At 48.8% G+C, this 27,434-nt stretch overlaps 2 pseudogenes; both read left to right on the top strand.

Moving 5' to 3' along the window:
• Positions 1-4,384: 4,384 nt before the first annotated feature.
• On the top strand, positions 4,385-4,835 carry LOC109025422 (HIG1 domain family member 2A-like; annotated as a pseudogene).
• Positions 4,836-7,356: 2,521 nt separating this feature from the next.
• LOC101126337 (protein archease-like) lies at positions 7,357-7,892 on the top strand (annotated as a pseudogene).
• Positions 7,893-27,434: the final 19,542 nt, after the last annotated feature.

Genomic DNA, 27,434 nt, shown 5'->3' with positions numbered 1-27,434 from the left:
AGCCTCCCAAAGTGCTGGGATTACAGGCATGAGCCACCTCGGCCAGCACAATACCTATTTCTGACAAAGCATTTGTATCATAATATATAAAGAATTACTAATCCATAATAAAAAGACAATTGATAACAAAATGGACTAAAGGCTTGAACAGATACTTTATAAAAGAAGATATCTGGACAGCAAAAAAAAGCACAGAAGGCCAGGTACAGTGGCCCACACCTGTAATCCCAGCACTTGGGGAGGAGGCTGAGGCAGGAGGATTGCTTGAGCCCAGGAGTTCAAGACCAGCTTGGACAACAGAGCAAGACCTCATCTCTTTTTAAAAAATTAATTAATCAATTAAAAAAGAGGCCAGGTGCAGTGGCTCACACCTGTAATCCCAGCACTTTGGGAGGCTGAGGCAGATGGAACACGAGGTCAGGAGTTTGAGACCAGCCTGGCCAACACAGTGAAACCCCGTCTCTACTAAAAATACAAAAATTAGACCGGGCACGGTGGCTCATGCCTGTAATCCCAGCACTTTGGGAAGTCGAGGTGGGCAGATCACCTGAGGTCAGGAGTTGGAGATCAGCCTGACCAACACGGTAAAACCCCATCTCTACTAAAAATACAAAATAAGCTGGGTATGGTGGTGCATGCCTGTAATCCCAGCTACTTGGGAGGCTGAGGCAGGAAAATTGCTTGAACCTGGGAGGTGGAGGTTGCGGTGAGCTGAGATCGTGCCATTGCATTCCAGCCTGGGCCACAAGAGTGAAACTCCATCTCAATAAATAAAATAAAAATAAAAATACCAGCTGGGTGTGGTGGCTCATGTCTGTAATCCCAGCACTTTGGGAGGCCAGGCGGGCAGATCACCTAAGATTAGGAGTTTGAGACCAGCCTGGCCAACATGGTGAAATCCCATCTCTACTAAAAATACAAAAATTAGCCGGGCATGGTGGTGCATGCCTGCAATCTCAGCTAATTGGGAGGCTGAGGCAGGAGAATTGCTTGAACCTGGAAGGTGAAGGTTGTGGTGAGCTGAGATCACGCCACTTCACTCCAGTCTGGGCAACAGAGCAAGACTCAGTCAAAAAAAAAAAAAAAAAAGAAAAAAGAAAAAAGAAATAAAAGAAAGAAAGAAAAGAAAAGAAAAAAGAAAAGAGCACATGAAAAGGCATTCAATGACCAGGAGTGGTGGCTCACGCCTGTAATTCCAGCACTTTGGGAGGCTGAGGTGGGCAGATTGCCTGAGGTCAGGAGTTTGAGACTAGCCTGGCTAACATAGTGAAACCCTGTCTGTACTAAAAATACAAAAAAATTAGCCTGGCGTGGTGGCATGTGCCTGTAATCCCAGCTACTTGGGAGGCTGAGGCAGGGGAATTGCTTGAATCAGGGAGGTGGAGGTTGCAAGGAGCCAAGATGGCGCCACTGCACTCCAGCCTCGGTGACAGAGTGAGACTTCGTCTCAAAAAAGAAAAAAAGAAAAGGCATTCAACATCATTAGTCACCAGAGAAATACATATTAAAGCCACAATGAGATACCAACATGCACCCACCAAATAGTTCAAATTCACAACACTGACAATGCCAAATGTTGACAAGGGTGTAAACAATGAGAACTCTCATATATTGCTGTTAGAATATGAAATAGCACTGTTAGTGGTGGTAGTTACCTGTATGAGTCTGCGGCAACCTCCATTCTTGCCTTCTCAGAAGAATTCGACTGAGGGCCGTAAGGCATAAGGAGAGAGATCAAGGCAAGTTTTAGAACAGGAGTGAGTTACTAAAAAGCTTTAGAGCAGTAAGGAAAGGAAGGAAAGTGCACTTGGAAGAGGGCCAAGCGGGCGACTCGAGAGACCCTAGTGCACAGCTCGACGTCTCGACTTGGGGTTTTGCACGTTGGCCTACTTCCGGGGTCTTGTTCTCCCCATTCCTTGGATCTTATTGGAAAGCTGCTGATCACCAATTTCAGGTGTTTTCCATCTGTTAAGAGACGGCCTTTCCCTGAACTGGCTGTGATCAATTATTACTTTAGAGAGACAGTTAACAACCACCTGACCATCACCTGATGGTTGCCCGACACTACTAGTGTGTGTGTGGGGAGCCTTCTCCTGGCCTGCTCATACCTGACTAGCTACCTTCTGTAGTGGCTCAGCCATTTTGGAAAAGTGTTTGACCATTTGTTATAAAGTTAAACACACACCAACTCTGACAGTTTATAAGACTATAAACTTAAATGTATACCTACTCTTATGACTCAATTCCACTCCTAAATATTTTCTCTAGAGAAATGAAAACATATGTCCACAAAAAGACTTGTGTAACAATGTTTGTAGCAGCTTTATTCATAATAGCCCAAAACTGGAAAGAACTCAAATGTCCATCAGGAGGAGAATGGATAAACAAGCTGTAGTATATTAAGGCAATGGAATATCACTTAGCACATTTTTGTTTTTTTGAGACAGGGTCTCCCTCTGTTGCCAAGGCTGGAGTGCAGTGGTGTGATATCAGCTGACTGCAGCATCTACCTCCTGGGCTCAAGCAATCCTCCCACCTCAGCCTCCCAAGTAGCTGGGAACACAGGTGCATGCCACCACATCCAGCTAATTTAAAAATTTTTTTAGAGACAGAGTCTCCCTATGTTGCCCAGGCTGGTTTCAAACTCCTGGTGCTCAAGTGATCCTCCTGCTTTGGCCTTCCAAAGTGCTGGAATTACAGGCATGAGCCCCTGCACCCAGCCTACTTAACAATTTTTAAAAACCTACTTATTCACTCAACAACGTGGATGACTCAAAAATCTTATGTAGAGTGACAAAATCTAGAACTAACAAGAACACTAATCACTGGTCATATAAATCAGAAAAGTGGTTGTCAGAGTAAACAGAAAACCTACAGAATGGGAGAAAATATTTGCAAACCATGCAGTCGACAAAGGTCTAATATCCGGAATCTATAAGGAACTTAAAGAATTCAACAAACAAAAAACAAATAACTCCATTAAAAAGTGGACAAATACACGAACAGACACTTCTCAAAATAAGACAAGAGTGGCCGGGCGCAGTGGCTCATGCCTGTAATCCCAGCACTTTGGGAGGCTGAGGCGGGTGGATCACCTGAGGTTGGGAGTTCGAGACCAGCCTGAGCAACATGGAGAAACCCGTCTCTACTAAAAATACAAAAATTAGCCAGGTGCGGTGGTGCATGCCTGTAATCCCAGCTACTTGGGAGGCTGAGGCAGGAGAATCGCTTGAATCCGGGAGGCAGAGGTTTCGGTGAGCCAAGGTCATGCCATCGTACTCCAGGCTAAGCAACAAGAACATAACTCCGTCTCAAAAAATAAATAAATAAATAAATAAATAAATAAATAAATAAATAAATAAATAATAAGACAAGAGTGGCAAAAAAAAAACATGAAGAAATGCTCAACATCACTAATCATCAGAGAAATGCAAATCAAAACCGCAATCAGGGGCTGGGCCAGGTGCAGTGGGTCACACCTGTAATCCCAGCACTTTGGGAGGCCGAGATGGGTGGATCACTTGAGGTCAGGAGTTTGAGACCAGCCTGGCCAACATAGCAAAACGCCATCTCTACTAAAAATACAAAATTAGCCAGATGTGGTGGCTCATACCTGTAATCCCAGCTACATGGGAGGCTGAGGCGTGAGAATCACTTGAACCTGGGAGGCAGAGGTTGCAGTGAGCTGAGATGGGACCACTGCACTCCAGCCTGGACAACAAAGCGAGACTCTCAAAACAAAAACAAAAACAAACCACAATGAGATAACATCTCACACCAGTCAAAATGGCTATTCCTAAAAAGTCAAAAAACAACAGATGCTGTTAAGGCTGCGGAGAAAAGAAAACACTTATATACTGTTGGTGGGAATGTAAACTAGTCCAGCCACTGTGGAAAGCAGTTTGGAGACTTCTTTTTTTTTTTTGAGACGGAGTTTCACTCTTGTTGCCCAGGCTGGAGTGCAGTGGCTCGATCTCGGCTCACTGCAGCCTCTGCCTCCCGGGTTCAGGCAATTCTCCTGCCTCAGCCTCCCTAGTAGCTGGGATTACAGGTGCACACCACCATGTCCGGCTGATTTTTAGTAGAGATGGGGTTTTGCAATATTGCCCAGGCTGGTCTCGAACTCCTGACCTCAGGTGATCCACATGCCTCAGCCTCCCAAAGCGTTGGGTTTACAGGCATAAGCCACTGTGCCCGGCTGGTTTGGAGATTTCTAAAAGTACTTAAAGCAGAACTACCATTCGATCCAGCAATCCATTCCTGGGTATATATATTATTAAAAGAAATATATGTAAATATATATAAAATATATTTTTCTTTTTCTGACCTTCACCAGGAGGCAGAGCTCGGAGTCCCGATTTTCTCCTGTAGCTGTGGCCTGGACATGGCAGCTCCTGGCCCTGTGACTCCAGAGGTCCCCTTTGAATCATGGAAGCCCCCAGTCATTTTAGGGGTTTAGCTCCACTGTTCACAGCAATCCAGAGAGTTTCAAGGAAAAATTCCTTCACAAGACCCGCGAGAACCACATGGTACCCAGGTTGCCTGGGCATGGCGACCACCCTCACCTACGGCCTCTACTGCTTCCACCAGGGCCACAGCCAGCGCTCTCAGCTCATGACACGCACCCGGATCGCTGTCCAGGGCTTCACAGTTGCAGCCATCTTGCTGGGTCTAGTCACAACCGCTATGAAGTCTCAATCCTGAGCCCATGGTCTGGCCTTGAAAGCTCTGCAGAGATCATTCCAAAACCCAGGAGCAACCACTGGCCCTGCCATGGGACTTAGTCCTTCCTCCCCTTTCAGAGGCCCCAGTGTCGTTGGGGGTGGAAGTGATCCTTTGTGTACCCGTGACTAAAATACTTTTTCAAAAATCCCAGATTCTGTTGTTTGAATGTTACATACCTCTGTTTGTGCCACATCTCTTCCACTCCCCTGCTTAATAAACTCTAATCCACTTATAAAATACATATAAAGTTATTATTTTTGAGACAGAGTCACTCTGTCACCCAGGCTGGAGTGCAGTGGTGTGATCTCAGCTCACTGCAACCTCCACCTCCCGGGTTCAAGCTATTTTCATGCCTTAGCCTCCCAAGTAGCTGGGATTACAGGTGGCCCCCACCATGCCCAGCTGATTTTTGTATTTTTGGTAGATATGGGGTTTTGCCATGTTGGCCAGGCTGGTCTCGAACTGCTGATCTCAAGTGATCCACCTGCCTTGGCCTCCCAAAGCACTGGGATGACAGGAATAAGCCACTTTGTCTGGCCTATATAAATATATATAATATATTAAATTATTATTATTATTTGAAATGGATTCTCACTCTGTCACCCAGGCTGTAGTGCAATGGCGCGATCTTGGCTCACTGCAACCTCTGCCTTCCAGGTTCAAGTGATTCTCATGCTTCAGCCTCCCGAGTACCTGGGATTACAGGCCACCAAGTCTGGCTCACTTTTTTTTGTATTTTTAGTAGAGACGGGGTTTCACTATGTTGGCCAGGCTGGTCTTGAACTCTTGGCCTCAAGTGATCTGCCCGCCTTGGCCTCTCAAAGTGCTGGGATAACAGGCGTGAGCCACTGTGCCCGGCCATGTTAAATTATATGTATGTGTGTGTGTGTGTGTGTGTGTGTGTGTGTGTGTATATATATTTTTTTTTTTCCGAGATGGAGTTTTGCTCTTGTTGCCCAGGCTGGAGTGCAATGGTGCCATCTCGGCTCACCGCAACCTCCACCTCCCAAATTCTAGCGATTCTCCTACCTCAGCCTCCCGAGTAGGTTGATTAGGCTGGTCTCAAACTCCTGACCTCAGGTGATCTGCCTGCCTCGGCCTCCCAAAATGTTAGGATTACAGGCGTGAGCCACAGTAAATTATATATTAAGTATATAATATATTATACATATTAAAATAAAATAAATCATTCTACCAAAAAGACACATACACTTGTATATTTTTCACACCGCTATTTACAATAGCAAAGACATGGAATCAACCTCAGTGTCCATTAATGGTGGACTGGATAAAGAAAATGTGGTACATATACACCATGCAATACTATACAGCCATAAAAAAAAAATGAATGAAATCATGTCCTTTACAGCAACATGGATGCAGCTGGAGGCATTATTCTAAGCAAAGTAACTAAGGAACAGAAAACCGAATACCGTATGTTCTTACTTATAAGTGGGAACTAAACATTGGGTACTCAGGGACATACAGACAGCAACAATAGACACTGAGGATTACTAGATGGGAAGGAAGGAGGAAAAGAGTTGAAAAACCAACTATTGGCCAGGCACAGTGGCTCATGCTTGTAACCCCAGAACTTTGGGAGGCTGAGGCAGGCAGATCACAAGGTCAGGAGTTCCAGACCAGCCTGGCCAACATGGTGAAACCTTGTCTCTACTAAAAATAGAAAAACTAGCCAGGTGCGGTGGCAGGCGCCTGGAATCCCAGCTCCTTGGGAGGCTGAGGCAGGAGAATTGCTTGAACTCGGGAGGCAGAGGTTCCGGTGAGTCGAGATTGCACTACTGCACTACAGCCTGGATGACAGAGCAAGACTCTGTCTTGGAAAAAAAAAAAAAGAAAAACCAACTATTGGGTACTATGCTCACTACCTGGGAGATGGCATCAATTGTACCCCAAACCTCAGCATCACACAACATATCCATGTAACAAACCTGCACATGTACCCCCGAATATAAAATAAAAGTTGAATTTTTTAAAAATTTATATTTATTTATTTTGAGATGGCGTCTCACCCTGTTGCCCAGGCTGGAGTGCAATGGAGCAATCTCGGCTCACTGCAACCTCCGCCTCTCAGGTTCAAGTGATTCTCCTGACTCAGCCTCCCGAGTAGCTGGGATTACAGGTGGGTGCCACCACACCTGGCTAATTTTTTGTATCTTTAGCAGAGACAAGGTTTCGTCATGTTGGTCAGGCTGGTCTCGAACTTCTGACCTCATGATCTGCACACTTTGGCCTCCCAAAGTGCTGGGATTACAGGCGTCAGCCACTGTGCCCGGCCACTAAATTTTTTTTTTTTTTTTTTTTTTTGAGATGGAGTCTGCTCTGTTGCCCAGGCTGGAGTGCAGTGGCACAATCTCGGCTCACTGCGACCCCTGCCTCCTGGGTTCAAGCGATTCTCCTGCTCAGTCTCCTCAGTAGCTGGGGTTACAGGCGCCCATGACCACGCCTGGCTAATTTTTGTATTTTTGGTAGAGACAGGGTTTCACCATGTTGGCCAGGCTGGTCTGGAGCTCCTGACCTCAGGTGATCTGCCTGCCTCAGCCTCCCAAAGTGCTGGGTTTACAGGCATGAGCTGCCACACCCGGCCTAAAAGTTGAAATTATTAATAGAGTCATGGCGCAGGCAGAGGAAGATGTTAGAGATTACAATTTGACTGAGGAACAGAAGGCGATCAAGGCCAAGTATCCGCCAGTCAATAGGAAGTACGAGTATTTGGATCATACGGCGGATGTGCAGTTACACGCATGGGGAGATACTCTGGAGGAAGCATTCGAGCAATGTGCAATGGCCATGTTTGGTTACATGACAGATACTGGGACAGTGGAGCCCCTCCCAACAGTAGAAGTAGAAACCCAAGGAGATGACTTACAGTCTCTCCTGTTTCACTTTTTGGATGAATGGCTTTATAAGCTCAGTGCTGATGAATTCTTCATACCCCGGGAAGTGAAAGTACTTAGTATTGATCAAAGAAATTTCAAATTATGATCAATTGGGTGGGGAGAAGAGTTTTCATTGTCCAAGCACCCTCAGGGAACAGAAGTCAAGGCAATAACATATTCAGCAATGCAGGTCTATAATGAAGAGAAGCCGGAAGTTTTTGTGATCATTGGCATTTAAGACACCAAAAAAGAAAAGACTCCTATGAAGAACTGTTTTTTTTTTTCCCTCTTCCTTTTGAGAAGACAGTATGAATTAAATGCTACAGCACCTTTTGATATATGGAAATTTGTAGAACAGAAATGTTTTAGTTAAAGTGTGACTTTCAGAAAGGGAAACTCAGGGCACAGCCTTGCTCTGTGTTCCCCAAATATTCAGACTTTAAAGAATTCTTCAACCCCCAAGGGAGAGTTATGGTCCTTTGATTCTCTGCTGTGGCAGTAGGTGCCTCATGCCCTTCCAGTGCAATGCAAGCCCTCCAGCCTCGCCCCAGAGAGGAGCACTGATGTCAACAGCAGCCTGAGGCTGAATCCAGGTTGAAAAAAGAATAACCCCAAATTGGTTAAGACATATATTTTCTTTCTTTCTTTCTTTCTTTTTTTTTTTTTTTGAGACGGAGTCTCGCTCTGTAGCCCAGGCTGAAGCGCAGTGGCGTGAGCTCGGCTTACTGCAAGCTCCGCCTCCCGGGTTCACACCATTCTCCTGCCTCAGCCTCCTGAGTAGCTGGGACTATAGGCACCCATCACCACGGCCGGCTAATTTTTGTATTTTTAGTAGAGACGGGGTTTCACCGTGTTAGCTAGGATGGTCTTGATCTCCTGACCTTGTGATCTGCCCACCTTGGCCTCCGAAAGTACTGGGATTACAGGCATGAGCCACCACGCCCGGCCACAAGACATGTATTTTCCATATGTACATCAAGGGAGGTTGTGTTTTAGGTTGCTGTAGGACAGAGCTATCTTGTATTCCAGTTGGTTTTTGTAGAGAAACAATTAGCCTTCTCTACATGGAGCCCTGATTTTTCTCTCATGCTTTCACTTTTTTAAAAGCACCAATGATATTTCCTGTTTTGTCATAAGAAAAAGTCAATATTATGCCTTACAAAGAGACCTTTCCTTCTAATATAGAATTTTATTTGAAAGTGAGTATGTTGGGCCGGGCGTGGTGGCTCACGCCTGTAATCCCAGCACTTTGGGAGGCTGAGGCGGGCGGATCACAAGGTCACGAGATCGAGACCATCCTGGCTAACACGGTGAAACCCCGTCTCTACTAAAAATGCAAAAAAAGTAGCCGGGCGTGGTAGCGGGCGCCTGTAGTCCCAGCTACTCGGGAGGCTGAGGGAGGAGAATGGCGTGAACCCAGGAGGCGGAGCTTGCAGTGAGCCGAGATCGTGCCACTGCACTCCAGCCTGGGCGACAGAGGGAGACTCCGTCTCAAAAAAAAAAAAAAAAAAAAAAAAAAAGAAGAAAGTGAGTATGTGTGTATAACTAGAGAATAAAAGAATTTTTGAAAAATTAAAAAAAGAAATTATTAATAAATAATAATGAGAAAAAAATTTTGAAAGTGATAAAAGAGAAAAGTAGGTGTCTCCAGGGGTAGGGTAGAGATTGAATGGAAAGGCACCCAGGGAATTTTCTGGGGTGTTGAAAATATTCTATATCTTGAAAGGGGTGGTGATTACACAAGATGTACACAATTGTCAAAACTAATCAAACTGTATGCTTAGGATTTGTGCATTTTTTTGGATGTAAATTATACATTAATTTAAAAAATATAGGCTGGGCATGGTGGCTCATGCCTGTAATCCCAGCACTTTGGGAGGCCGAAGTGGGCATATCATTTGAGCTCAGGAGTTCAAGACCAGCCTGGGCAACATGGCAAAACCCCATTTCTATAAAAAATACAAAAAATGGCCCAATGTGGTGGTGCATGCCTATAATCCCAGCTATTGGGAGGCTGAGGTGGGAGGATTGCTTGAGCCCAGGAGGCAGAGGCTGCAGTGAGCTGAGATCAGGCTACTGCACTCCAGCCTAGGCGACAAGACAACTTGACCTTACTGTTTTAGGCTGGCCCTCACGTCTGTGTGCTGTAGCTGCCACCACTCTAATACGTTTATAAAGGACCTCAAAATCACAAACTCTGCTCAACTCACTCTCTACAGTTCTCATAACTTTCAAAATCTATTTTCTTCCTCACACCTGACACATATACTTTCTGCTCCCCGGCTCCTTCAGCTACACTCACTCTTCGTTGAGTCTCCCACAATTACCACTGTTCCTGGCCCGGACTTCAATCCAGCCTCCCACAATATTCCTGATACCACACCTGACCCCCATGACCGTACCTCTCTGATCCACCTGACATTCACTTCATTTCCCCATATTTCCTTGTTTCCTGTTCCTCACCCTGATCACACTTTGGTTTATTGATGGCTGTTCCACCAGGCCTAATTGCCACTCACCAGCAAAGGCAGGCTGTGCTATAGTGTCTTCCACATCTATCATTGAGGCCACCGTGCTGCCCACCTCCACTACCTCTCAGCAAGCTGAACTCATTGCCTTAAATGGGACCCTCAGTCTTGCAAAGGGACTGTGTGTCAATATTTATACTGACTCTAAATATGCCTTCCATATCCTGCTCCACCATGCTGTTATATGGGCAGAAAGAGGTTTCCTCACTACACAAGGGTCCTCCATTATTAATGCCTCTTTAATACTCTTCTTAAGGCCGCTTTACTTCCAAAAGAAGCTGGAGTCATTCCCTGCAAAGGCCATCAAAGGGCCTCCGACCCCACTGCTCAAGGTAACAATTATGCTGATAAGACAGCTAAATAAACAGCCAGTATTCCTATTTCTGTCCCTCACAGCCAGTTTTTCTCCTTCTCATCAGTCACTCCTACTTACTCTCCCACTGAAGTTTCCACCTATCAATCCCTCCCCACTCAAGACAAATGGTTCTTAGACCAAGGAAAATATGCCCTTCCAGCCTCACAGGATTAGGTCTCTTCTTCCTTACTCTACTCTTTACAACAAGGCTTTACGCAGTCACCCCCTCCTTCTTGGCGTCACCCCCTCCTTCTTGGACTGCACCTCACAAACTTTTTCATCCCTGGTATTTTCCTCTTCACCATTCTCACCTACTCATAAATGCCCTGCTCTTGTTTACACTGACAGTTTACACCTTTTCTCCAAACCATCACAGCTGATATCTCCTGGTGCTATCCCCAAACCGCCACTCTTGACTCCCTTTTGGAGTGGATGGAAGATCTTTGCTGGCAGGGCACACTCCAATACTTTCACCCTGATGAAATCCTATTCTTTACTTTTATACTCACTTTTAACCTCAATTCCCATTCTTATGCTGCCCTCTACCCTTAAATTTTCTTTAAGGGGTCCGCACAGTCCTGGTCACACTTGAAGCAGTCCTGAGAAACATCGCCCCTACGCCAATAATCCCCAGAAGAAACTTACATTTTCTTTATCTTTTCTTATAACTGTATATTTTATAAATAAAAAGACAGGAATGTCAAGCCTCTGAGCCAAAGCTCAGTGTCACGCGTGTCCATGTGAAAAGAGTCCACCAACAGGCTTTGTGTGAGCAACAAGGCTGTTATTTCACCTGGGTGCAGGTGGGCTGAGTCCAAAAAAGGAGTCAGCAAAGGGTGGTGGGATTATCATTAGTTCTTATAGGTTTGGGATAGGTGGTGGAGTTAGGAGCAATTTTTTGTGGGCAGGAGGTGGATCTCACAAAGTACATTCTCAAGGGCAGGGAAAATATCACAAAGTACCTTCTTAAAGGCGGGGGAGGATATTACAAAGTACATGATCGCAAGGGCGGGGAGGGTGTATTGTCATAAGGTCAATTGATCAGTTAGGGTGGGGCAGGAACAGATCACAATGGTGGAATGTCATCTTCTGTGGTTCTTCAGTTGCTTCAGGCCATCTGGATGTATACGTGCAGGTCACAGGGGATATGATGGCTTAGCTTGGGCTCAGAGGCCTGACAGTCAGCCATTATAACCCCTGTGACCTGCACATATAAGTCCAGATGGCCTGCAGGAGCCAAGATGGCCTGCAGGAGCCAAGAAGTCTAGAGCAGACGAAAAATCACAAAGAAGTGAAACAGCCAGTTCCTGCCTTAGCTAATTAATCCACCTTATGACATTCTACCATTATGACTTGTTCCTGCCCTGCCCCAGCTGATCAATTGACCCTGGGACATTCTTCTTCTGGACAATGAGTCCCATGATCTCTCCACCATGCACCTTGGGACCCCCTCCCCTGCTAACAATAGATAACCACCTTTAACTGTAACTTTCCACTGCCTACCCAAACCCTATAAAGCTGCCCCTTTCTTATCTCCCTTCGCTGACTGCTTTTTCAGAGTCAGTCCGCTTGCACCCAGGTGATTAAAAAGCTTTATTCCTCACACAAGGTCTGCTTGCTGGTCTCTTCACACAGACGTGCTTGACAAAAATCAAGTGCTCCAACTCTCTCTCTCTCTCTCTCTTTTTAAAAGAGATAGGGTCTTGCTATGTTGCCCAGGTAGGTCTCGAACTCCTGGCCTCGAGCTGTCCTCCCACCTTGGCACTCCAAAATGTTGTGATTACAGGCGTGAGCCCCTTACACCTGGCCCCAGCTATTTTTGAATTGAGCTTTCCTTACACAAAAAAACCCTTGCATCTTTAAATGCATTTTCAGAAGGGATCCTTTTCATTTTGCTGGTTTCATTCTTCCATTCACAAGAATTTTTCAGCACAAAAAACATGGTGGCTTTTGTGGACTGTCATGTGCATTGCCAAAACTGAAACTGGATAATACGTATTTATCATATGTCTCTTTCTTCAATACTACAACTGTAATGTGGTATGATAGTGTTGTAGGAGTTAAGAAATTATTTTAGGCAGATAAGAGAGGAAAAGGGGTCCCTGGGAAGTTTTCGTTTTTAAAGCAGCTCTTAGAGCCAGGCCGGCAACCTTTGATATGCAAATGAAGTCCATTAGAAACTGGGTCCACCCAAACATGGCGATTCCCGCGACCTTCTTGCCCTTGCCCCACATGTTCCTGGCAACATGGCCACCCCTACATATCCCCATGTGTGTAGAACATCATGGCACCCTGCATTTGCATATTAAAAGGCTAGGGTGGGAGGGCCAGCTTTTTCACGGGCTGCGTGAATGAGATGCATGGTCAAACCAATCCCCTGAGCCCTATGCAAATCAAACACTGCTTCCTCCAGCCTCTACATATACCTGGCTGGTATCCACCACACTTGGGGTTCCCTCTTTGGACTTTGGAGCCCCCCTCCTTCTGTCTCTGTATGGGGGAGCTTCTTTCTTCTGTCTTCTCCCTTTCTTCTTGCCTATTAAACTCTCCGCTCCTTAAAACTACTCCATATGTGTCCATGTCATTCTTTTTTTTTTTTTTTTTTTTGAGATGGAGTCTCACTCTGTCGCTCAGGCTGGAGTGCAGTGGCACAATCTCGACTCACTGCAACCTCTGCCTCCCTGGCTCAAGCGATTCTCCTGCCTCAGCCTCCGGAGTAGCTGGGATTATAGGCATGCGCCACCACACCCAGCTAATTTTTGTATTTTTAGTAGAGACGGAGTTTCACCATCTTTGCCAGGCTGGTCTGGAACTCCTGACCTCGTGATCCACCTGCCTCAAAGTGCTGGGATTACAGGCGTGGGCCACCACACCCGGCTGAGCCTGCCTTCTTGTTTCAGCTCTCACACTGTAAACACGTGTCCTTTTGGTGGTCTATTTAGTGCCAATTTTTTTTTGTTTTTTTTTGAGACAGAGTCTCGCTCTGTCACCCAGGCTGGAGTGCAGTGGCACGATCTCGGCTCACTGCAACCTCTGCCTCCCAGGTTCAAGCAATTCTCCTGCCTCAGCCTCCCGAGTAGCTGAGATTACAGGTGCGTGTCACCACACTCGGCTAATTTTTGTATTTTTAGTAGAGATGGGGTTTCACCATGTTGGCCAGGCTGGTCTTGAACTCCTAACCTTGTGATCTGCCCGCCTCAGCCTCCCAAAGTGCAGGGATTACAGGCGTGAGCCACCACGCCCAGCCAGTGCCACTTTTTTTGTATTTTGTGCTTTTTGTTGCTGGTTTTCTTGTTTCATGTGGCCCCCAAGTGAACTGCTGATGAGCTTTCTGGTGCTCGTAAGAGCAAGAAGGATGTGATGTGCTATAGGGAGAAAATCTGTGCGTTGGAGAAGCTTCATTCAGGTGTGAGTTATGGTGCCGTGAGTCCAATATTAATGAATCAGGCTGGGCGTGGTGGCTCATGCCTGTAATTCCCGCACTTCAGGAGGCCGAGGCAGGAGGATCACCTGAGGTCAGGAGTTAGACCAGCCTGGCCAACATGGTGAAAACCCATCTCTGCTAAAAACTACAAAAAATTAGCTGGGCATGGTGGCACATGCCTGTAATCCCAGCTATTCAGCAGGCTGAGGCAGGAGAATGGCTTGAACCTGGGAGGCGGAGGTTGCAGTGAGCCAAGATCATGTCATTGTACTCCAACCTGGGCAACAAGAGTAAAACTGCATCTAAGAAAAAAAAAATTAATGAATCAACTGTATATTAACTTCGGTGTCTTTAAACAGAAACAAACATAAAAAAAGGTTATGTGTTGGTCAACTGATGAAAATATTGTGACTAGGCCGGGCACGGTGGCTCAAGCCTGTAATTCCAGCACTTTGGGAGGCCGAGGTGAGTGGATCACTTGAGGCCAGGAGTTTGAGACCAGCCTGGTCAACATGGTGAAACCCCATCTCTACTAAAAATAAAAAAAATTAGCCAGGCGTGATGGCACACACCTGTAATCGCAGCTACTTGGGAGGCTGAGGTACGAGAATCACTTGAATCCAGGCAGTGGAGGTTGCAGTTTGCTGAGAATGCACCACGCACCACTGCACTCCAGCCTGGGCAATACAGTGAGACTCGGTCTAAACAAAAAAGAAAGAAAGAAAGAAAGAAAATATTGTGACCAGACCCTCACAGGAACCGAAGGAGGAACCTAATTTCTCCTAGGAGCAAAGCTTCAACATTCACTAATCCAGTGTTTGTGGTGATTTTATAGAACATAACCACCACGAATCAGGAGCGTGGGCCGTACCTCCTGCTGGTTGTGTTTCTCTGGTTGCACTCTGACTGATATAGTGACAAAGTCACAGAACTGCTAATACTATTGTGGTTTTTTGCCACTACCTTAACAAATTTTGAAGAAAAGTTAAGGGTTGGTGAAAACAAAGATGTCTATTTATTCCCATCCATGCATATGAGTCCCCTGAAAGCTCTCTGTGGACCCTGTGGGCATTCATGGACCCCAGGTTAAGACCACCTGCAGGTTAACAGAGGATAATGCAAAGACCCACACCAATCATGGTGAAGGGTGGAGGTAGCAATGTTCCCACAGGCTCTGAGGAAGCAGTGAAGCTGGAAGGCCCGACCGGGGAACTGGAGGCTGAGGGCTCAGCAGGCCTGTGGGCTCTGCTCCCCAGCTGAAGACACGGTACCCCTAGTTCTTCCTTAAGCTGTGGTTGCCCCAAGCTAGATCCATCCGAAAAAACCATGGCTGCCTACAGGTGTTGAGGAAGCGTTGTTTGCAAGGGCTGGGGTTTGGCCCCAGTGGCTCTGAGGCCTCTCCCTCTCCTTGCACTAAACTCAGACAATTCTGTTCTTCTCCTATTATTCTACCTGTGATTTTAAGTGCTCCTCGTGTCTGCACAAACTTACCCCCATCTCTTTTTATTTAAAAAGCAAACAGATCCCCTGATTTTTTGGGTCTGGGATGATACTTTGGCTATCTGTGCCCTCCACCCACTATACCCTCCCAGAAAATGAAATTAATCTACTTAGGTTCATCACAAAGGTGGGCTGGTCGACCCTGTGGCAGGCCGTCCCGCCCATGTCACCATACCAAGCGCCCTTCTGCTTCAGGTCCTGGGAGGTCAGGACTTCCTGGTGTCATCCTCAGACGGCGGGACAAGGCTGGGGCTGGATTCTTCCTGTCTGGGTTCACCTCCAATTGCTGGTGCTTCCTTAAGCACAGCACTATTGCCCCCATGTTTATGGACGGGAAAGGATACTAATTAGAACCAGCCAAAGGAAGAAACACAGGGCAGAGTCCAGGGAGGGTCCTGATGAAGAGCTGGCAGCCACGGGTGTGGCATCACCTCCTCCTTGCTGTGATGTGTGACAATTCGCAGAGTACCGCCAACGGGTGTGGCATCACCTCCTCCTTGCTGTGATGTGTGACAATTCGCAGAGTACCGCCAACCACGGAAGCTTCCCCGGGCTTTGATGTCAGAATTTGTGTTGCAGTTTCCCTCTGTGGGCAGGGTGATGGAATCATTGCTTGTGAGGTTGAACTGGGTCTCTAGCTTGTTTCTTCGCCCCGGGCGTTGCTCTGACAGCTCTTGCCCTAAGGGGCCCATCATGAGTCACCTCATTAGGGTAACGGTAAACCATCAGGTGTGGTCTTCCAGGAGCCAGGACAAAGGGACAAAGGCCAGATCTCTCTGGGGAGAGTGAGGGTGTGAATTGCTTAGTACACAGCTCCTGACTTTAGCCTCCTGCCCTTCAGGCTGGTGCTCCCCCAGCTCTGACTACACATTCTGCTTTGTGAGTGATTTTATGAGTCTCACCTGGCCTGGAACTGGCAATGGGGAAATTGCTGAGGCAGGTGGCTGGCTCCAGGGCCTGGCTTGACGATGGGCAGGAAGGCACTTACACTGCCCTCTCATGAGCCCCCTGGTACCCCCTTACAGCCCCAGACCCCAGTGATGTTCAGGCTTTTGGAGCAAGCCCTGTTGCTTTCTGCAACATCTGTGGGTGGACTCGGACTCCTGACTGGTCACTTGCGGAAGAGAAGACCAGCGGCTCCTCTCACTCCCTCTCGCAGGAGACTGAAGGCTGCCACCTCTGAGACCTCCTACCCTTTGGCTCCCCTTCTGGGAACCATGTGAAAGTGGCTGTCATGAGCCACATCCTGTCCAGCTGAAGTCCTGCTTGATGTTGGCGGAGGATGTGGTCGTTCAGAGCTGGGAGGACAGACCAGACACCAAGCAAGACCAAGAACTCTCCATTATTTCTGACTCTGGATGAGTGGGGTGCAGGGTCTTGAGGAGTAACTGGGGAACGGGACTGCAGAGACTGCAGAGACTACAATTCCCTCAGGGAATGTGGCTGTGGGATGAGACTATAGGGACACAGCTGAAGAGGTTCGCGGGGTTGAAGGAGTTTCTTGTTTTTGTTTGTTTTCAACACGTAAAAGACTTGAGCCCATTTAAAAGGCCATGGAGCTAGGCACGGTGGCTCAGGCCTGCAATCCCAGCACTTTGGGGGGCTGAGGTGGGCGGGTCACATAAGGTCAGGAGTTCGACACCAGCCTGGCCAGCATGGTGAAACCCTGTCTCTACTAAAAATACAAAAATTAGCTGGGCATGTTGGCAGGTGCCTGTAATCACAGCTACTTGGGAGGCTGAGGTGTGAGAATCACTTGAACCTGGGAGGCGGAGGTTGCAGTGAGCCGAGATGGCACCACTGCACTCCAGCCTGGGCAACAGAGTGAGACCCCGTCTCAAAAAAAAAAAAAAAAAAAAAAAAAAGAAAAGGCTATGGAGAAGGATTAGTGGAGCAATGGATGTTGACCACAGAAGAGAGACAGTGGTCCTAAGGGCTTGGGAAGGGTGGGCTCTGAGACTCAGGTGGAGGCAAGCAGGGGATGGGTCTTTTGTTTTTAAACTGGAGGTGCTCTTCCCACGAGTCCTTCCACGTGCTCTTTGAATTAAAAGGCAAGGTCATCTGATGAAAAGAGGGGAGATGTCAGAGTCAGAGGTTTGAGAAGTGCAGAGGTCTCAAATGTGCCCAGGAAACATGGAATTAGACCCAAGCCCACACGATAATTCAGTACGTAATAAATCTGGCACTTCCACTGGTGTTGGCACAACTGGAATACCATCTGCCTAGAGGAAAAATTATATTAATATCTTTTTTTTTTGAGACAGGGTCTCACTCTGTCACCCAGGCTGGAGTGCAGTGGTGTGATCATGGCTCACTGCTCCCAGGTTCAGGTGATACTCCTGTCAGTCTCCCGAGTAGCTAGGACCATAGGCACACACCACCACACCTGGCTAATATTTTTAGACTATTATTTGTAGAAATGGGGTCTCACTATATTGCTCAGGCTGATCTTGTGCTCCTGGAATCAAGTGATCATCCTGCCTTGGCCTCCAAAAGTGCTGAGATTACAGGCATGAGCCACCACGCCCAGCAATACCTCATGTCTTATATTAAAATACATTTCAGGTGGATCAAATATGTTAATGTAAAAAGTGAAATATTAGAGTACTAGAAGAAAATATGGAAAATTTATAACTCAAAGTTGGAAAGAGCTTTTTTAATTTAATTTTTATTTATTTATTTTTTCCAAGACAGAGTCTTGCTCTGTCGCCCAGATGTGGAGTGCAATGACGCGATCTCGGCTCACTGCAACCTCCGCCTCCCAGGATCAAGCAATTCTCCTGCCTCAGCCTCCCTAGTAGCTGGGATTACAGGCATGCGCCACCAGGCCCGGCTGATTTTTGTATTTTTAGTAGAGACGGGGTTTCATCATGTTGGCCAGGCTGGTCTCAAACTCCTGACCTCGTGACCCACCCGCCTCGGCCTCCCAAATTGCTGGGATTACAGGTGTGAGCCACCACGTCCAGTCTTATTTTTAATTTTTAAACTTTCAGTGCTTTTTGGGTAGGAGAGGACTTTCTAAGAATAACGACATAGTACCTAGAAGCCATTAAGAAAAAGATGGAAAATTTACATTAAAATATCACTGTATCACAGAAAAATTATGAACAAAGTCAAAAGATAGATGACAAATGGAAAAATATTTTCAGTGCATATCAGATAAATGTCTTTAATGAACCCCTTCTACAAATCAATAAGTAAAAGTCAATCCCATTTTAGTAGGTGTAGCAATGGAAAAAAAGACAAAGACAAAGACAAATAAGCCAATAGAAAAATAGGCAAAGGATATGAACCAACCGTGAAGCAGGCTCACCGTGCGCTGCTTACCAACTTGTCGGCATCTGGTGAGACGGAACACACTCACATGCACCCAGTTACACGATGAGGATTTATTACAGATTGGCAGCAAGGGGCAACAGAGGTCTAGGATTCATTCAGAGCCAGTTCCCTAGGCTCAGGCCAGCTGCCCAGGGCTGATGGAATCTTGACTTCATGCGTCCCACCTGCACCATGGCTGAAGAACCCTGAAAAGCAGCCTGCCCTGAGCTTTATGCTCTGTGAGTGGCTGAGCTGCAGTGTTGAAGGACACCCTGTTTCTTTTCTTTCTTTTTTTTTTTTTGAGACAGAGTCTCGCTCTTGTTGCCCAGGCTGGAGTACAGTGGTGCGATCTTGGCTCACCGCAACCTCCACCTCCCGGGTTTAAGCAATTCTTCTGCCTCAGCCTCCCGAGTAGCTGGGATTACAGGCGCCTGCCACCATCCCTGGCTAATTTTTTGTATTTTTGGTAGAGATGGGGTTTCACCATGTTGGCCAGGCTAGTCTTGACCTCCTGACCTCAGGTGATCTGCCTGCCTTGGCCTCCCAAAGTGCTGGGATTACAGGCATGAGCCACCCTGTTTCTAAGGGGGAACTGGAACAGAGCCTGAGCAGTTCTGGCCAGCTCCCCCTTATCTCAAGATGTTGCATTTCTAGCACATTCTACAGTTATTTTTCAGAACTACAAGCAAGAAAGATGGGAGAACCGGGCTGGTTTAAGGTCACCTAGAGAATTGTCCTGTACAAATCTTTCTCAGGAAAGGAAATATGAATGATTCAAACACATGAAAAGATGTTAATGTCACTCAGAGTAGGAGAAATGCAAATTAAAACAACACTATGTGCATTTTCTTACCTATTAGATTGATGATGATCACCAGGTTTGCTGACACATTTCATGTACCTGCTGTTTGGGACAATTGCCAGGGAAGGTGAGTTGGGAATAGCTAGTTATCTGTTATGGACTGAGTTGCATCCCCTCAAAATTCACACGCTGAAGTCCTAACCTCCAGTACCTCAGAATGTGACTGTATTTGGAGACAGGGTCTTTAAAGAGGGAATTAAGTTAAAATGAGATTGTTAGGGTGGGGCCCTAATCCAATATGACAGATGCCTTTATAAGAAGAGGAAATTTGGACACATACACCCATAGAGTGAAACTAACTCTGCCAACATCTTAATCTCAGACTTCAGCCTCAGACTGTGAGGAAATAAATTTCCGTTGTTTAAGCCACGCAGTCTGTGGTTCTCTGTTATGGCAGCCCTAGCAAACTAATACACCATCAACCTTGAAACTGACCTGAAAATTTGACTTCTAGTAACTTACACTACAGATAGACTGGCATGTGTTCCTGGCATGTGCAGGATATGCGAGGGTATTGTTTGTAGCAGTCAGGGTTCAATCAAGAAAACAGAAGCCATGCTAGGTATTTCGAGCAGAAAGAGAAGCATTGGAAGGGCTGGGAGAGGAAAGGCCAGGGAAGTTCTAGAAGTTAGGAGATGACAGGGAAGTCATCACCAGTGATCCTCAGTGCTGGCAGGGCCAAAGCACATGATGCCCAGGGGGACACCTGGAGCTGCCAGAAGCTGTCACCAAGGATCTCAGGCTGGTCTCAAACTCCTGACCTCAAGTGATCCGCCAGCCTTGGCCTCCCAAAGTGCTGGGATTACAGGTGTGAGACACCGCGCCTGGCCGGATCTCAGCTGCTTATGGCACTGCAGTGGGGGTCATGCAGGGTGATGCCCAGAAGCCGAGGAAAGGAGTCTGCCATGAGCTTTGCTGCCTAACCATAGCAGCTGCTGGAGACCAATGGCTTCTGCTTCCTTCATGGGCAGAATTCAGCCTAGGACATACTGGAAAGGGGCTCTGGAAATGCAGGGAGATGTAGAAGGGGATGGGAGTGATGTTACATTAACAAGGATTGATCTAGCAGCGTCCATCCACAGGGGCTGGTTAAATACACCATGGTTTGTTCAGACGGAACACCAAGCAGCTTCAAATGGAATGCAGAAACTCCGCATTTTCTGCCCGGTGACTCTCAGCAGTGTGGGTGGCCAAATGGGTGGCCCACAGACTCTGAGAAGGCCCGGAAAGGTTGTGAGGACAGAGCCCTGACCAAGGGACAAAGCAGTCCCTGTCAACCTGGATAACAGCATCAGCCCTCCTAGTCCCCAGAGTGAGAGGAGCGGGGCCAAGAAACAAGCACTTTCAGCAACACCAAGGGCTTCAAAAGTTCTGTCTGGAGCAAGAACAGGAGCCAGCCTGGGACTGGGGTCTCCGTAGGCCACTGCCTTTCCTCCAGCGCCAGTGAGGTGAGGCTGGCACTCAGGCTGGTCAAGGAATGCAGAGGAAGACAAGTCCCCCATTCGTCCCCTGAAAAGGGGGCTGTACCTGACGCAGGAGTGTGTCCAGGCTGCTGGGGTGCTGGGTCCCTGCCCTCTCCTTCACCCCCAGATTTCAGTCCAGATGACCCTTTATGAGCTCATGCTCTTTGTCTGCTACTTTTTTTTTTTTTTTTTTTTTGAGACAAGGTCTTGCTCTATTGCTCAGGCTGGAGTGCAGCGGCACGATCATAGCTCACTGTAACTTTGAACTCCTGGGCTCAAGCAATCCTTCTGCCTCAACCTGCCGAGTAGCTAGGGCTACAAGGGTGCACCACCGCGCTGGCTAATTTTTGAATTTTTTGTAGAGATGGGGTCTCACGATGTTGCCCAGGCTTGTCTGGAACTCCTGGGCTCAAGGGAACTTCCCAAAGTGCTGGGATTACAGGGTGAGCCACTGCACCCCACTGCCTGCTACTTCTTGTTTTATGGAGGTCCTTTTGGTTTTTCTTTTTTCCTTTTTGAGACAGGGTCTTGCTCTGTCATCCAGGCTGGAGTGTAGTGGTGCAAACATGGCTCACTACAGCCTCGACTTCCTGGGCTCAAGTGATCCTCCTGCCTCAGCTTCCCTGATAGCTGGAACCACAGGTGTGCACCACCACGCAGGGCTAATCTTTTAAATTTTTTGTAGAGATGGGTCTCCCAGGCTGGTCTTGAACTCCCAGGTTCAAACAATCCTCCCACCTGGGTCTCCCAAAGTGTTGGGATTACAGGTGTGAGCCATTGTGCCCAGCTACTTCTTGTTTTTTAATTTTAAAACACATAGGTCGAAATTGTTTTGTTTATGTGTGACTTTAGACACACATTGTTCAATCTAGCACACCTACCATTCTGAGTTACCTGGCTCCTCCTGGCTTTTCTGTTTAAGTTGGCTTATCCTTTCCTGGCTATCTCGTTCCTTTATCTTTATTATTTCACTTCTGCATCTTTTTTTTTTTTTTTTTTTTGAGACGGAGTCTCTCTCTGTCACCCAGGCTGGAGTGCACTGGCGCGATCTCGGCTCACTGCAAGCTCCGCATCCCAGGTTCACGCCATTCTCCTGCCTCAGTCTCCCGAGTAGCTGGGACTACAGGCGCCCAGACCACGCCCAGCTAATTTTTTTTGTATTTTTTTAGTAGAGACGTGGTTTCACCGTGTTAGCCAGGATGGTCTCGATCTCCTGACCTCGTGATCCACCCGCCTCGGCCTCCCAAAGTGCTGGGATTACAGGTGTGAGCCACCGCGCCAGGCCCACTTTCGTATCTTTTTTTCCTTGAATTTTGCACATCCTTTGGCAATTTCAACCCTTGGGTATTTTAGCTGAATTATAGTTTATCCTTTTAATTTTTGTGCATCTGGTTTCCTCTGTGCCAAATTACTTACTTCGGTGGAGGATCCTGGGGTGGAGGGAACACGAAGCTTCTCCCTCTGACTCCGCTGCAAGGTCCCCAACCCCAACATCAGAGGGAAGGGCCTGACCCCACAGGTCTTGGGGGACAGCCACAGTTAGCCCTGCCATGCAGCAGGTGCCCTAAGGGAGCCTTCTGGTCCACAGCTGGTCAGCAATGCCCCTGAGTTACTCAGGGGGAACCTAGATGGTCCTAGAAGGGTCAGAGGCACCAGTGGTGGGTGAGCAACAGTAACCTGTGTGCAGAGTCAATGACACTGAGGAGAAGGTAGTGGGTGAGGCTCAGCCATGGAGGGAATCACCCAGGAGACAAACCCCATGGGTATTATCACCCAGGATAATTTGAGAAGAGAAGGCCGGATCTGCCCCTGACAGGGAGACCACTGATCAATAGTGAAGCAGGATAGTTCCTTCTCAGGACTTTGGACAGGGGTGCCTAGTTTACTTAGCCCACTGCTCTCAACTGCTGATGGGAGGGAGCACACAGCAAACGAGGCGGGAACTGGAGCGCAGGAGTGCTGGAACCAGCCAGCTGTTTCGGTGCGGGGCGGGATCAGACTCCACTCTCTCAGATCCACCGCATTCCGACCCTCGTGAAAGGGAGCACACAGGTGAGCAGGTGCAGGAGCTGGAGCGAGCGCTTTTGGGCGCCGGCAGCAGTGAACTTCGTTCAGGCCCCACAACAGCGTCCAGGCAGGGTGCCTGCGACTCCCGGGGCCCCAGAGGCCATGTTAGAGTGCTCTTTTAGCTCTGCTGTCCATGGACGGCTTAAGTGTTAACAGCTCTCAGTGGGCCCATGGCTGCCCTCTGCTAGCGAGGGTGAAGGGCCAGTGTGACAGCCTTTTGTATCCACACTTGTGGCTCCTAAGCTCTTGTCTGGCATCCAGGAAAAATGAGGTCACACGAACGAATTGAAGGATAGTAAATGTGGGAGATTCTATTGCCAATGAAAATGGCTCGGTTCGGGAGCCGTGGCTCACACCTGTAATCCCAGCACTTTGGGAGGCTGAGGCGGGCGGATCACGAGGTCAAGGGATGGAGACCATCCTGGCCAACATAGTAAAACCCCATCTCCACTAAAAATACAAAAATTAGCTGGGTGTGGTGGCACGTGCCTGTAGTCCCCGCTACTGGGGAGGCTGAGGCAGGAGAATCGCTTGAACCTGGGAGGCAGAGGTGGCAGTGAGCCGAAAATACAAAAATTAGCTGGGCCTGGAGGGCATGTGTCACTGCACTCCAGCCTGGGCGACAGAGTGAAACTTTTGTCTCAAAAAAAAAAAAAAAAAAAAAAAAAGGCTTTCAGTGGGAAGGGGAGCTGTTAAGGGGGATGGGGGGTAGGTAATCTTCCCCTGAAGTCCGGCCATCTTTGGCAAATTCTTCTTTTTTTTTTTTTTTTTCCCCGCCTCATGTCCCTGTCAGTAGGATTTAGGAACAAATGAGGAGCCAAGTACCTAAAAGCTATGAGTCCAGGATAGCAAGGCGGCTTCTGGCTACAGTGCAGTTTGTGGGAATCAGGGGTAATTTAGCTGTGCTCTATTTGCTGGCTTTGGGATCAGTGTTATATTAATTTCATACAATGAATTGCAGAGCTTGTCATTTTTTGCCATGGCAAAAATGGGCTCATAGGCTAGAACTAGTTGTTTCTTGGGAGTTTGAAAGACCTTACTGCCTGAAAGAACTTACTGCCCAAATGGTCTCCAGAGACTCTGGGAAGGTGATTGATAACTCTTTCCAATTGTTCCTGGATTATGGGAGCGTATGAGTTTTCTTTATTTTTAGAGACAGGGTCTGGCTCTGTTGCACAGGCTGGAGTGCAGTGGGATGGTCACAGCTCACTGCAGCTTTGAACTCCTGGGCTCAAGTGAGCCTCCTACCTTAGCCTCCCTAATAGATGGGAGTACAGGTGTGTGCCACACCTGGCTTCCTTTCTTTTTGACTCTATTCCTTTTGTTTATTTGAACCATACTTTTCTTTTTTTTTGAGACAGAGTCTCACTATGTCACCAAGGCTGGAGTACAGTGGCACAGTCTCGGCTCACTGCAACCTCCGCCTCCCGGGTTTAAGCAATTCTCCTGCCTCAGCCTCCCAGGTAGCTGAGACTACAGGTGCATGCTACAATGCCTGGCTAATATTTGTATTTTTAGTAGAGATGGGGTTTTTCCACGTTGCTCAGGCCGCATACTTTTCAATAAGATTTAAAATCTACTCATGGCAGGGTGTGGTACCACATGCCTGTAGTCCTAGCTACCCAGGACGCTGAGGCAAGAGGATCGCTTGAGCCCAGGAGGTCAAGGCTACAGTGTGCTATGATTACTCCACTGCCCTCCAGCCTGGTTGACAGAGCAGGACTCTGTCTGTAAAAAAAAAAAAATTAATTTTAAAAATAAAAAATGAAAAATCTATTCATATATGAATTATAATTCTTATACTTTAACACCTTAAACTGCATTTAATTAACTTGTTAATTACATTTGTCTTTCATTAAATTTGGCATAGGTTTAGCTATTTTAATGCTTTTTAAAAAATAATCGACTTAGATTTATTTATCTACTCCTTTCAAATTCATTAAATTTGACTCATCTCTCTTATGTCTTTATTATTTCTTTTTTCTGGTTTTGTTTTAGTCTGCTTTAAAGTTCTTTTCTGGGCTGGTCATGGTGGCTCACACCTGTAATCCCAGCACTTTGGGAGGCCGAGGCGGGCAGATCACCTGAGGTCAGGAGTTCGAGACCAGCCTGGCCAACATGGCGAAACCCCATCTCTACTAAAAATACAAAAATTAGCCGGACGTGGTGGCAGGTGCCTGTAATCCCAGCTACTCAGGAGGCTGAGACAGGGGAATCACTTGAACCCAGGAGGCGGAGGACGTTGCAGTGAGCCGAGATCACACCACTGCACTCCAGCTTGGGTGACAGAGCAAGACTCTGTCTCAAAAAAAAATAAATAAATAAAGTTCTTTTCTGGCCCAGCGTGCTGGCTCGTGCCTGTAGTCTCAGCACTTTGGGAGGCTGAGGTGGACGGATGAATTGAGCCCAGGAGACTGAGACCAGCCTGGGCAACATCACAAAACCCTATCTCTACCAAAAATACAAAAATTAGCTGGGCCTGGAGGTCATGCCTATAGTCCCAGCCACTGGGGAGGCTGAGGTGGGAGGATCTCTTCAGCCTGGAAGGCAGATATTGCAGTGAGCCAAGATGGTGCCACTGCACTCCAGCCTGGGCAATGGAGCGAGACCCTGTTTCAAAAAAATAAATAGCTCTCCCTCTCCCTCTCCCTCTCCCTCTCCCCACGGTCTCCCTCTCCCTCTCTTTCCACGGTCTCCCTCTCCCTCTCTTTCCACGGTCTCCCTCTCCCTCTCTTTCCACGGTCTCCCTCTGATGCCGAGCCGAAGCTGGATGGTACTGCTGCCATCTCAGCTCACTGCAACCTCCCTGCCTGATTCTCCTGCCTCAGCCTGCTGAGTGCCTGCGATTGCAGGCGCGCGCCGCCACGCCTGACTGGTTTTCGTATTTTTTTGGTGGAGACGGGGTTTTGCTGTGTCGGCCGGGCTGGTCTCCAGCTCCTAACCGCGAGTGATCTGCCAGCCTCGGCCTCCCGAGTTGCCGGGATTGCAGACGGAGTCTCGTTAACTCAGTGCTCAATGGCGCCCAGGCTGGAGTGCAGTGGCGTGATCTCGGCTCGCTACAACCACCTCCCAGCCGCCTGCCTTGGCCTCCCAAAGAGCCGAGATTGCAGCCTCTGCCCGGCCGCCCCCCCCGTCTGGGAAGTGAGGAGCGTCTCCGCCTGGCCGCCCATCGTCTGGGATGTGAGGAGCCCCTCTGCCTGTCTGCCCAGTCTGGAAAGTGAGGAGCGTCTCTGCCCGGCCGCCATCCCATCTAGGAAGTGAGGAGCGCCTCTTCCCGGCCGCCATCACATCTGGGAAGTGAGGAGCGTCTCTGCCCGGCCGCCCATCGTCTGAGATGTGGGGAGCACCTCTGCCCTGCCGCCCCGTCCGGGATGTGAGGAGCGTCTCTGCCCGGCCGCCCCGTCTGAGAAGTGAGGAGACCCTCTGCCTGGCAACCGCCCCGTCTGAGAAGTGAGCAGCCCCTCCGCCCGGCAGCCACCCCGTCTGAGAAGTGAGGAGCGTCTCCGCCCAGCAGCCACCTCGTCCGGGAGGGAGGTGGGGGGGTCAGCCCCCCGCCCGGCCAGCCGCCCCGTCCGGGAGGCAGGTGGGGGGATCAGCCCCCCGCCCGGCCAGCCGCCCCGTGCGGGAGGGAGGTGGGGGGATCAGCCCCCCGCCCGGCCAGCCGCCCCGTCCGGGAGGGAGGTGGGGGGGTCAGCCCCCCGCCCGGCCAGCCGCCCCGTCCGGGAGGGAGGTGGGGGGTTAGCCCCCGCCTGGCCAGCCGCCCCCGTCCGGGAGGTGAGGGGCGCCTCTGCCCGGCCGCCCCTACTGGGAAGTGAGGAGCCCCTCTGCCCGGCCAGCCGCCCCGTCCAGGAGGGAGGTGGGGGCGTCAGCCCCCTGCCCGGCCAGCCGCCCCGTCCAGGAGGGAGGTGGGGGGGTCAGACCCCCGCCCGGCCAGCCGCCCCGTCTGGGAGGGAGGTGGGGGGGTTAGCCCCCCGCCTGGCCAGCCGCCCCCGTCCGGGAGGTGAGGGGCGCCTCTGCCCGGCCGCTCCTACTGGGAAGTGAGGAGCCCCTCTGCCCGGCCAGCCGCCCCGTCTGCGAGGGAGGTAGGGGGGTCAGCCCACCGCCCAGCCAGCCGCCCCGTCCGGGAGGGAGGTGGGGGGGTCAGCCCCCCGCCCGGCCAGCCGCCCCGTCGGGGAAGTGAGGGGCGCCTCTGCCCGGCCGCCCCTACTGGGAAGTGAGGAGCCCCTCTGCCCGGCCAGCCAGCCGCCCCGTCCGGGAGGGAGGTGGGGGTGGTCAGCCCCCTGCCCAGCCAGCCG

The sequence above is a fragment of the Gorilla gorilla genome, chromosome 11 (assembly GCF_029281585.2).
Source record: "Gorilla gorilla gorilla isolate KB3781 chromosome 11, NHGRI_mGorGor1-v2.1_pri, whole genome shotgun sequence".
Lineage (NCBI taxonomy): Eukaryota > Metazoa > Chordata > Mammalia > Primates > Hominidae > Gorilla > Gorilla gorilla.
Note: the sequence above shows the minus strand (reverse complement) of the source record. Positions and strands in the feature narration are given on the sequence as shown.